General features: G+C 34.3%; 1 protein-coding gene across 2 annotated transcripts in view; it reads left to right on the top strand.

The window, feature by feature from the left end:
- Positions 1-834: 834 nt before the first annotated feature.
- Cdk19 (cyclin dependent kinase 19) overlaps positions 835-10,371 on the top strand; it is a 145,042-nt gene continuing 135,505 nt past the window's right edge. For both annotated transcript variants that reach the window (XM_048788232.1, XM_015500157.2), the window contains exon 1: positions 835-880. The gene's annotated coding sequence lies outside the window, so the exon portion shown is untranslated. The remainder of the gene's footprint in view (positions 881-10,371) is intronic.

The following is a 10,371-nucleotide window of genomic DNA, read 5'->3' as shown; positions in this document are numbered from 1 at the left end:
GGCAACATAGAGACCCCCATCTAAAAAAATGAAATCATTGAATAAATATCATTTTTTAAAATTGTTTAATTTAGTGAGTTTTAATACATTTGCAGTGTTGTGCATGTATTACCACTATTTAGTTGTAGAACATGTGCATCACCTCCAAACTAAATCCTAAATTTACAGGGTTACTATTCTGTTTCCCCTCCTTCCCTCCAGGATCTGGCAACCAACTCTCCTTTCTGTGTGTTTGCCTTTTCTGGGTATTTCATATGAGTGGAATCACACAATATAGGCATTCTGTGACTGGGTTATTTAAACTAGCATAATTTCATTCCTTTTTATGATTGAATAACATTCCATTGTATAGCTATTTCACATTTTGTTTATGTGTGTATCTACTGATGAACATTTGTGTTCCTTCAGTTTTTTGGCTCTTGTGATAATGCTTCAGTGAACACGTGTGTTCATGTTTTTGTTTGAACATATGTTTTCATCTGTTTTGAGTATATACCTAGGAAGTGAAATTACTGAGTCTTATGGTAATTCCATATTTAACTTTTTGAGGAACTAACAAAATATTTTCTATAATGGCTACTCTATTTTATATTCCCACCTACAGTTTGTGTTCCAGTTCTCCACATCTTTCCTAACAATTGTTATTTGCTTTCTTTTTTTAAAATCATAGCTATTCTGGTGGAAGTGTGGGTGTGTGCGGGGGTGGGGTGGGGGGGGTGGATTGAACCCAGGCGTGCATAACAACTGAGCAACATCCCCAGCCCTTTTTTTTGTGTTTTATTTAGAGACATTGAGTTGCTTAGGGCATCACTAAGTTGCTGAGGCTGGCTTTGAACTCTCCATCCTTCTGCCTCAGCCTCCCGAGCTGCTGGGATTACAGGTGTGTGCCACTGTTGGAAATGGTGTACTTGTTGTAGTTTTCATTTGTATTTTTCTATTGGTATCTGATGTTGAACATCTTTTCACGTACTTAATGTCCATTTGTCTTCTTTGAAGAGATTTCTGTACAAGTTCTTTGTTTTTAAGTTGAATTATCTTTTTGTTAATATTTCAAAACAATTTATTTTTTTTTACTATAAAAGTAGTATTATAAAAAGATTATTCTCTTTGGTATATAATGCTTTTCTCACTTAACCTCAGCACTGAGGTTTCCTGGGGCACCACAATATATTCACATGGGGTACTATCAACATTTTGGAGTTTTTGAGAGAAATGGAGAATCTGTAAGAACTACTCATTTGAAGTAGTTTACAGCTTTGATATTAGGTTGTGCTTCTTTTCTTTTGATGATGTCATCTTTTTAGAACCTGAATTTTTAAGATTGCTGTGATAAAAATTAAGTAATGTGCAAAACTAATGTGAAGTTGGAAATGACAGTGGCAAGGTTATTTGATTCTAAGATTTTAGAAACTGTGCATCCCCTTGAGCAATTATGCTTATTTAAGAGTGAAACAAAAATATCATGTCTTATTTTGGTATATGTGTATTTTATTTTTAAATGATTGTTGCTTGGATATACATTCTTAAATTGCCTTATTAATAAATTGAATTATTATGTATTTTTTTGACTAGGGTGCTGTGAACAAATCACTAAGATCCTAAGGGTACCATGACTGAGTTTGAGATCCTCTGACCTTAAATAGAGTTAATGTTTATCCACATTATTAAATTTTCCTTCAAAAGCGTGATATTCAATGGCTGTCTGTATCTTCTGTGATATGGATATGTAGTACTTAATACTTTCTACTTGTTGGTCATTTAAAGTTTTTTTGTAGTATTTTGATTATATTTAGCATTATATTTAGTTATATTTAATAGATGTTCTTGTCTCTACATCTTGGTCCATATGTCTGATTCTAATAATTGTCTTATAAATTGATTTATGATGTCAAAGAGTGTTAGTTGTTTTAAGGCTCCTTGTATATATTTTCTAATTTCATTTATAGTTTCATTCCCATCCACTAACAAAATATATAAAAGTGGCTCTTATCTCAGTTCTTTATCACAGTTGATACATGAAATAGCTTCTGTTTCCCTCAGATAGGAATTACAACTGTTGTCTCTATGCTTTCCCTAAAGCTGAGCTAAAAGATATGACCAGCCTTACAATTTACATCTCTCTTTAGCTCCTAGGGACAGTAGTTCATGGTATAGATACCTCTCCCAATCACGCTTTACCAGTTCTATAGTTGGCAAATAGTTTTTTGATATATACTTATGTAATCTTTTCATCTATGTTTTTGATTTTATGTTAAAGATATGTTCAGAAATATAATTAGTCAGGAAGTTTTCTAGTGATAAATGACATCCTGAGTTATATTTTGATGTAGAAATTGTTAACAGCATTTAAAATAATTGCAAATTTACTGGAAAACAGAGTTAATCTAGCTGTCCTTTTAAAACCTGGAAAAAACACACACTAAGTTGCTTGTCGTATGTGGACCTGTCATTTGGCTTCATGCAATAGAAAAACTGATCAAGATCTTAAATAAGAGAGATAATGCTGGACGGGTATAGTCACTCAAAGATATCACCAGGTGTCTCTCTCTTTCCCTCATTCCTGTGGTTTTTGTATTCATGATCCCAAATGATTGTTGCACCTCCATGTATTGCTTCTACATTCTGGGCAGGAAGAAGGGGGAAGAGGCAAAGGGGACTGACTGTGCCTTCTCTCCGTCGGAAGGCAAGGAAAAAAAAAACAATTTTGAATGACTTTTAGAAAAGCTAGTTAATAATAATAGTCTCAACCACGATGTGAAACAAAGGGTTTCAATAAAGGTGGGAAAGGAGAAAAAGCTTTTCAAGTTAATTTTAAGCAATTAAAACCCAAGTACTGCTGAGCAGGTGCTGCCTGCCCGAAATCCCAGCAGCTTAGGAGGCTGAGCCAGGAAGATCCCGAGTTCAAAGCTGGCCATAGCAAAAATGAGGTGTTTAGCAGCTCAGTGAGACCTGTCACTAAATAAAATATAAAATAGGGCCAGGGATGTGGCTTAGTGATCGAGTGCTCCTGAGTTCAATCCCTGCTTCCCAATTTAAACCAAACAACCAACCAAGTGCTTAATGATAAGTACAATTATGAACTGTCACTGTCTCTCTCACTGTGTAAAGACTTTCTATAATTAAATACACTGTTGACTTTCTTCATGTCTATATAAACATAAAAATTTAAAATGTAGGTGGATAAAGATAGACTTTTAGGGGTTTGGATTGTGGCTCAGCCGTTGAGCACTCACCTAGCTAGTGTGAGGCTCTGGGTTCCATCCTCAACACCACATAAAAATAAATAAATGAAATAAAGGTATTGTGTTCAATTAAAAAAATTAAAAAAAGATGAGCTTTTAAGTAGAGCCATGTGATAGACAACTAGAGGAGTGTATCTTTTTATATAAGTGATCAGAAAACAGCCCAGAAATTCGCTATTTGTAATAGAGAGTAGAACTTAGTGATGTTAAATTTTATGTGTAACTTTCATTCTAGGCCAGCTAAGGTTCTTTGATTAGTTTATTGCTATCATAAATTCAGTACTCTTATCACAAAGACATTTTCCACTGCAGCACTTTAATTTATACCCAAAAGGATTTTCTTTATTAATTTTATTTAATAAATATTATTTAATAAATAATACAATAAATTTATTAAATAATAAAATAAATAAAATTTTAATTAATTAATTTTATTGATTTTATTTTTTAAATACACTATAGCAGAATGCATTACAATTCTTATTACACATATAGAGCACAATTTTTCATATATCTGTTTGTATATAAAGTATGTTCACACCAATTCGTGTCTTCATACATGTACTTTGGATAGTGATGTCTATCACATTCCACCATCATTGCTAAGCTCCTGCCCCCTCCCTTCCCCTCCCACCCCTTTGCCCTATCTAGAGTTTGTCTATTCCTATGGAATAAAAGTGAATAAAGTCATGGCATTTGCAGGTAAATGGATGGCGCTGGAGAAAATAATGCTAAGTGAAATAAATAAAATTTATTTAATAAAATCCTTTTGGGTATAAATTATTTAAATAAAGTTTTTCCCTTCTTAAATGTTTATATTTTTCTTAGAGATGATTTTTTGAGTCTCCATAAATATGCAAACAAATGAAAAGCAAATTGTGGTGGAAGAAAACCTTGCATTTTGAAACTCATATTTCAGATCTGGATTACTAAATACTTTCTAGTTATAGGATTTTGTTAGTTAAGTAATCTCTCTAAAATTTGTGTTTTGATAAATTACTGTCCCACATGATTGCTGTGAGGAGTAATTATACAATAATGTATAAAAGTCCTCAGCAGAGTATTGGCTTATTTATTCATATATGTGTGTGTATACGTGTATATATGCACATATATGACACATGTTAATAATGTGTTAATACATGATTAATTTGCTTGATGATAAAAGTTAGCAAATAGACTAGTTTTGAGTGACAATTATATTCACCTTAGTTATGAGAACTAGGATTAACCTGGTTAGATTCAGCAGAATTTTATCTATATCCCTAACTAATTGTTATTTAAAAAGTTTATTAGGGAAAAAAAGTTGGTTTGTTGGTGGAGCATGTATCTTACATCTTATAAATAAAGAAAAAAGAATGAGAAAGACCTTTTTTCTTAAAATTTTTTCTCATTAAAAATGTGTTTAGGGGGCTGGGGATGTGGCTCAAGCAGTAGTGAGCTCACCTGGCATGCATGCGGCGCTGGGTTCGACCTCAGCACCACATACAAATAAAGATGTTGTGTCCACCGAAAACTAAAAAATAAATATTAAATTCTCTCTCTCTCTCTCTCTCTCTCTCTCTGTCTCTCTCTAAAAAAAAAATGTGTTTAGGGCTGGGGCTGTAGCTCGGTAGTAGAGCACTTGCCTCGCATGTGTGAGGCATTGGGTTTGATCCTCAGCACCACGTAAAAAGATATTGTGTCCATTTACAATTTAAAAAATGTGTTTAAGAAAATTTAACTCCAGGAATGGTGATGCACACCTCTAATTTTAGTGGCTTGGGAGGCTGAGGCAGGAGGATTGCAAATTCAAAGTCAGCCTCAGCAACTTAGGGAGATCCTGTCTCAGAATATAAAAGAAAGGGCTGGGGATGTGGCTCAGTGGTTAAGTGCCCCAGGGTTCAATCCCTGGTACCAAAAAGAAAAAATGAAGTAAAGTTGGGGTGTGGTATAGCCTTTGCCTATGCATAAGGTTCTGGGTTTGAGCCATAGCACCAGGGATGGTGGGGTTGAGGGGGTGGAGGGAAGAGTGGTTATCAATGATCATTATGAATTGTGTAATTTTTATCTTTCTGCATTTTTTTCTGAATGCATTTTTATTTTCTCCAAAATGTGATCATATTCTGTGTGAATTTTGGTAACCTGTATTTTCTATTTCACAATAAATAATGGACATGTTTTTCCATTTTATTAAACTTGTCCAGCAGTGCTTTTCTTTTTCTTTTCCTCTAGAATACCATACCTTTCACATGTATAACCCTTCCAACAATAATGGCATTAATTGTTGTCAGTTATTCTTGAAGGTACATGGAAAGTTTGCTTTCTTTCTTTGTCCAAAAATCACTGTTCTACTTTTTTTTTTACATTTTTAATGATTACATTCTATATACATGCACTATTATTTTTCAGCCATTTTGCTGATTGATGCTTAAATTGTTGGTAACTTTTTATTATTGTAAACAGTACTGTGATCAGCAGATATTTAGTTAAAAACCTTGTTTTCTAAAGTGAAAATACTTTGCTAGAAAAGAGTACATAAATAAAAATATACTTAATATAGATCATGTTTAGGAAACCTCAAAATGAATCGGTAGACCAGTATATTTTAGTATTACTATATTGATCTCTTGTGCTAGGGTTTTAGGAATCTACATAATTTAATTAAAAACTTTAAAGTAGACTTTATGAGGGTCCCAGTTTCTCTACACTCTTGCTAACATTTGGTATTGTCTTTTAAATTTTCATCATACTAGTGGGTATAAAGTGGTATCTCATTGTGGTTCTGATTTGCCTTTCTATAATAATCAATGATATTGGACCTCATTCCATGTGCTTATTGGTCATGTGTGTATATTCTTTGGAGAACTGTCTACTGAAACTGCTAATTTTTTTTAAAAGGATTTATTTTTTATTGTTGAGTTGTAAAAGTTGTGTGTTCTAGATACTAGGACCTGATGATCTATGATTTGCAAATATCTTTGTGGATTGCCTTTTTACTTTCTTGAATGGTGTTTGAAGCACAAATGTTTTAAATTTTGAGGAAGTCCAATTTATTGCTCGCTTTCTCTCTCTCTCTCTCTCTCTCTCTCTCTTTTTTTCCCCTTTTGTGGCCTGTGCTTAGAAATTACTGATTGATCTAAGGTTGCAAAGATTTATTCCTTTGTTTTCTTCTTAAAAGTTTTGAAACTTTAGCTTTTATATTTAGTTCTGGTAGTGTTTTTTGTTTGTTTTTGCTTTTTAAGTGAAGGGCATGCCTCAGGGTTCTAGTCTTTAAAACTGTTTTAAATGCTGGATGAAGTGATGCATATCTGTAACCCCAGATATGAAGAGGCTGAGGCAGGAGGATTAGAAGTTCCAGGCCAAACTGGACAATTTAGTGAGACTGTGGCTCAAAATAAAATGAAAGGAACTAGGTGGTATAGCTCAGTGGTAGAGTGCTTGCCTAGCAGGTGTGTGTCACTACTGCAGAAAACAACTGGTTAACCAACCAAACCAAACCAGATTCAACTGTTTAGTGTATTTGGCTAAGTAGACAGTAGATAACTAGCAATACCTCATTTATCTGACAATTAATGAATTACCATGTGGAGAAATTAGGGCTGTAGGGATAAAGACATAATTCTTTTCCTTACAATGTAGAGAGTCAATCAAGCAGATAACAATATAAATATATTCCATTATATACAATGCTGTAGAAGTGAGCCACACAAGAATTGGCTTTTAATTTAGTAAGAGGAATGAGAAATACGAAGTATAGAGGTGAAAGCAATACTAAACTCAGAAATCTCAAAGAGGTTTCATTTCTTGATTGGGCCAAATAAATTCTAAATGTATATACAGAATTTTATATTCCATGGGAGGAACTGGAAAAAATTTAGGGTCTGAAAACAGAAGTGTGTAAAATGGGGATGGTGTTGTTTCTTATGAATTGTGAGGGATGGAGGAGATGATGCTTGTACACTCTAAATAAAAAGTATTAATCCTGTTATCATTAATTTTTGACATGAATTTTGATATTCACTGGCGGATCCGTTTCTAGAGTGCCAGGAAGTTCTTCAAAACAAATTGTTCTGCTGGGTGCAGTAGTGCTTGCCTGTAATTCCAGTGGCTCACCTCCCAGGGAGGCTGAGGCAGCAGGACCACAAGTTCAAGGCCAGCCTTAGCAACTTATTGGGGCCATAAGTAACAGTGAGAGTCTGTCTCAAAATTTTAAAAAAAGGGCTGGGGTTGTGGCTCGGTGGTTAAGAACAAATTGCTTTTAATTCCTTAATTAAACACATACTGTATACTAGATTGTTATTAAAAGGAGGAAATGTTGGATTTTTGAAATGTAAAAAGCAAATATTTAATATTCTTTTTTGATTGTTGATGGACATTTATTTTTTATTTATTCTTTATATGTGGTGCTGAGAATCAAACCATGTGCCTCATTCATGCTAGGCAAGCCATCTATCATTGAGCTACAACCCCAACCTGCAGATATTTAATATTGACTATGAGTTTTAAAAATTAAAAAAATTATACAATGTGCAAAAGTAATTAGATGATAAGGGGATATTAAGGGGAAAGTAAGAAATACTCAAAATTCCATCATCCAGAGATAAAGACTTAATAGTTTGGTGCATTTCTTTCCTGACAACTTTCCAACCATTATGGTATTCACAAATTCGCATATTTACATGCTGTGAAGAAATTATAAATATAAATGTCCTTTATATGCTGTTCTAATCTTTTTTTTTAAAATTAAGAATTGTGGTCATTTTTTGGTGTTAGTAAATATAGATTTATATAATCCTGTAAACTGCTATATGGTATTTCATTATCTGGCTATGTTAATACCCACTGATGAACATTTAGGCTGTTTATAGATTTTTTCTTTCCTGCAGCAAGTAATGCTTAGCATGTTTGCTCATTTGATGATCTCTTTAGAATAAATTCTTAAAAAGAATTATAATTGTTAAGTCATGGGATATGCCATTTTAAATGTAGGAACATACTGTTCTTTCCCTCCAAGAAAGCTGAGCCAAGTTATACTTCTACTCAAAGAATACAGTGTGCCCCCTTCTCTTTATCTTCCCACACTAGCTTTTGACTGATAGATAATCTTTTGCCTTTGTTATTATAATCATTATTTTATTGCCAGGGATATTGAATGTCTCCATTTGTGTATTGACTTTGTATCTACCTTTTGGACATTTTCCATGCATTGCCTTTTTTTTTTTTTTTAACAGATAGCATTGCATGATTGTTAAAATTGGGCTTTGAGGTTGTGCTATCTGAATTTATAATTCCAGCTCTACTACTTAACTTTGTGACTTGAGCAAATTAGCTGTGTTTTTCGTTTCTCTCATCTGTGTAAAGGGATAATAGCAGTACCTACTTCATAGGACTGTGTTAGGACTACATGAGGTAACATCATAAAGTACTTGCAACAGTGTCTGGCAGATAACAAGCACTGCTATTATTAATCTTTTCACAGTATATTGCCGCAGTCTGTCTGGGCACAAAATAACCACCACCAAAGCCTTGTAGATTCAAACAGCAACTCTTTATTCCCGAACTCTCACCCACTCTACACGCACGTTCTGGGAAAAATACACTTCCTTCACTGGGCTCTGCGTACCAATTCTCTCAGAACCCAAGGAGAACTCAAGGAGCGCCTGAGGCAGCAGGATCCACCCTAAACCTGGAGCCACCCTAATCCAGCAGGATCCACCCTAAACCAGGAGCCACCCTAATCCAGCAGGATCCACCCTAAACCTGGAGCCACCCTAATCCAGCAGGATCCACCCTAAACCAGGAGCCACCCTAATCCAGCAGGATCCACCCTAAACCTGGAGCCACCCTAATCCCTGAGCAGGGTCACCTTTCAACCAAAAATGCCATGTCATTCCTACTTGGCTATGGCTCTCAGCAGTATATATTTTTTTTAGGATAAATTCTTATAAAGGTAGGAATGTTTGAAAATAGATATTGCCAGGCTGGGGATGTAGTTCAGTAATAGAATGCCTGCTCAGCATGCCCAATGCTCTGGGTTCGATTCCCGGTATTGCAAAAAACAAAAGAAATAATAAATATCGAACAACAAAACAAACAACTACCCCAAATCCCAGCAAATTGCTTTATTAAAAAGGGTTTTTTCTTTTTTTGGGGTGGTAGTGCACTCCTATAATCCCAGTAGCTCAGGAGACTGAAGCAGGAGGATTGCAAGTTCAAAGCCAGCATCAGCACTTTAGTGAGGCCCTAAGCAACTTAGAGAGATCCTGTCTTAAAATAAAAAATAAAAAGGACTGGAGATGTGGCTGAGTGGTTAAGACCCTTGGTTCAATACCTGGTTACCTCCCCCACCAAAGAAAATTTTTTTCCACAATAAAAAGTGCATAATAACTCATGTCAATATTAGGATTATGTTTAAGCTCTCTATTTCAGTTATCTGTTCCTATATTAATTTTGTACTTCTAAGAAATGAGAAGATTCATATATAAAATATATATTTTCTAACATCTGATTATGAAAAATTTCAAACACAGGATAAGTTTAAAAACCTAATCCCATGATCACCTATGTATCCACTCTCCACATCAGTGGATCTAGCCTTTTTTTTTTTTTTTTCCTATAAAGGGTCAGGTGTTTTCTCTATTTCTGCAAAGAGCCAGTAAATATTTTAAGTTTTGGAGGCCATATTATCTCTGTTACAGTTACTGAATTATGCTGCAGTGAGAAAACAGCCAAAGTCAATAGGTATATAAATAGGAATGGCTGTGTTCCAATAAAAAATAGATGGCCTCTGGATTTGACACAGGATGCAGTTTGCTATCCCTGTTACAGATTAAACAGCAAGTTGCTATATTTGCTTTCTCTGTAAATGTGTTTGTATATACATATATATTTTTTCTCAACCATTGAAAAATAAGTTGCAATCATCACGGCACTATCCCTTTCATGTCTTAGCATGTATCTCCTAAAAATAATCATATTCTTCTGTATAACCATAATACCATTATTACAGCTAAGAGAGAATTTTTTTTTTCATAGACTAACATTGTATAATGGACAAAAAGCATGACAATCCTTAGATTTGTTCTTTAACAGTTAACCTATTGAACTGTTTCTATTCCTGTCCACCTTTCCCTATCCTTTCCTTGAT

The sequence above is a fragment of the Marmota marmota genome, unplaced genomic scaffold (assembly GCF_001458135.2).
Source record: "Marmota marmota marmota unplaced genomic scaffold, marMar, whole genome shotgun sequence".
In the NCBI taxonomy this organism is placed as follows: Eukaryota; Metazoa; Chordata; class Mammalia; order Rodentia; family Sciuridae; genus Marmota; species Marmota marmota.
The sequence above is the reverse complement of the archived record's forward strand: the minus strand, read 5'-3'. Positions and strand labels throughout refer to the sequence as shown.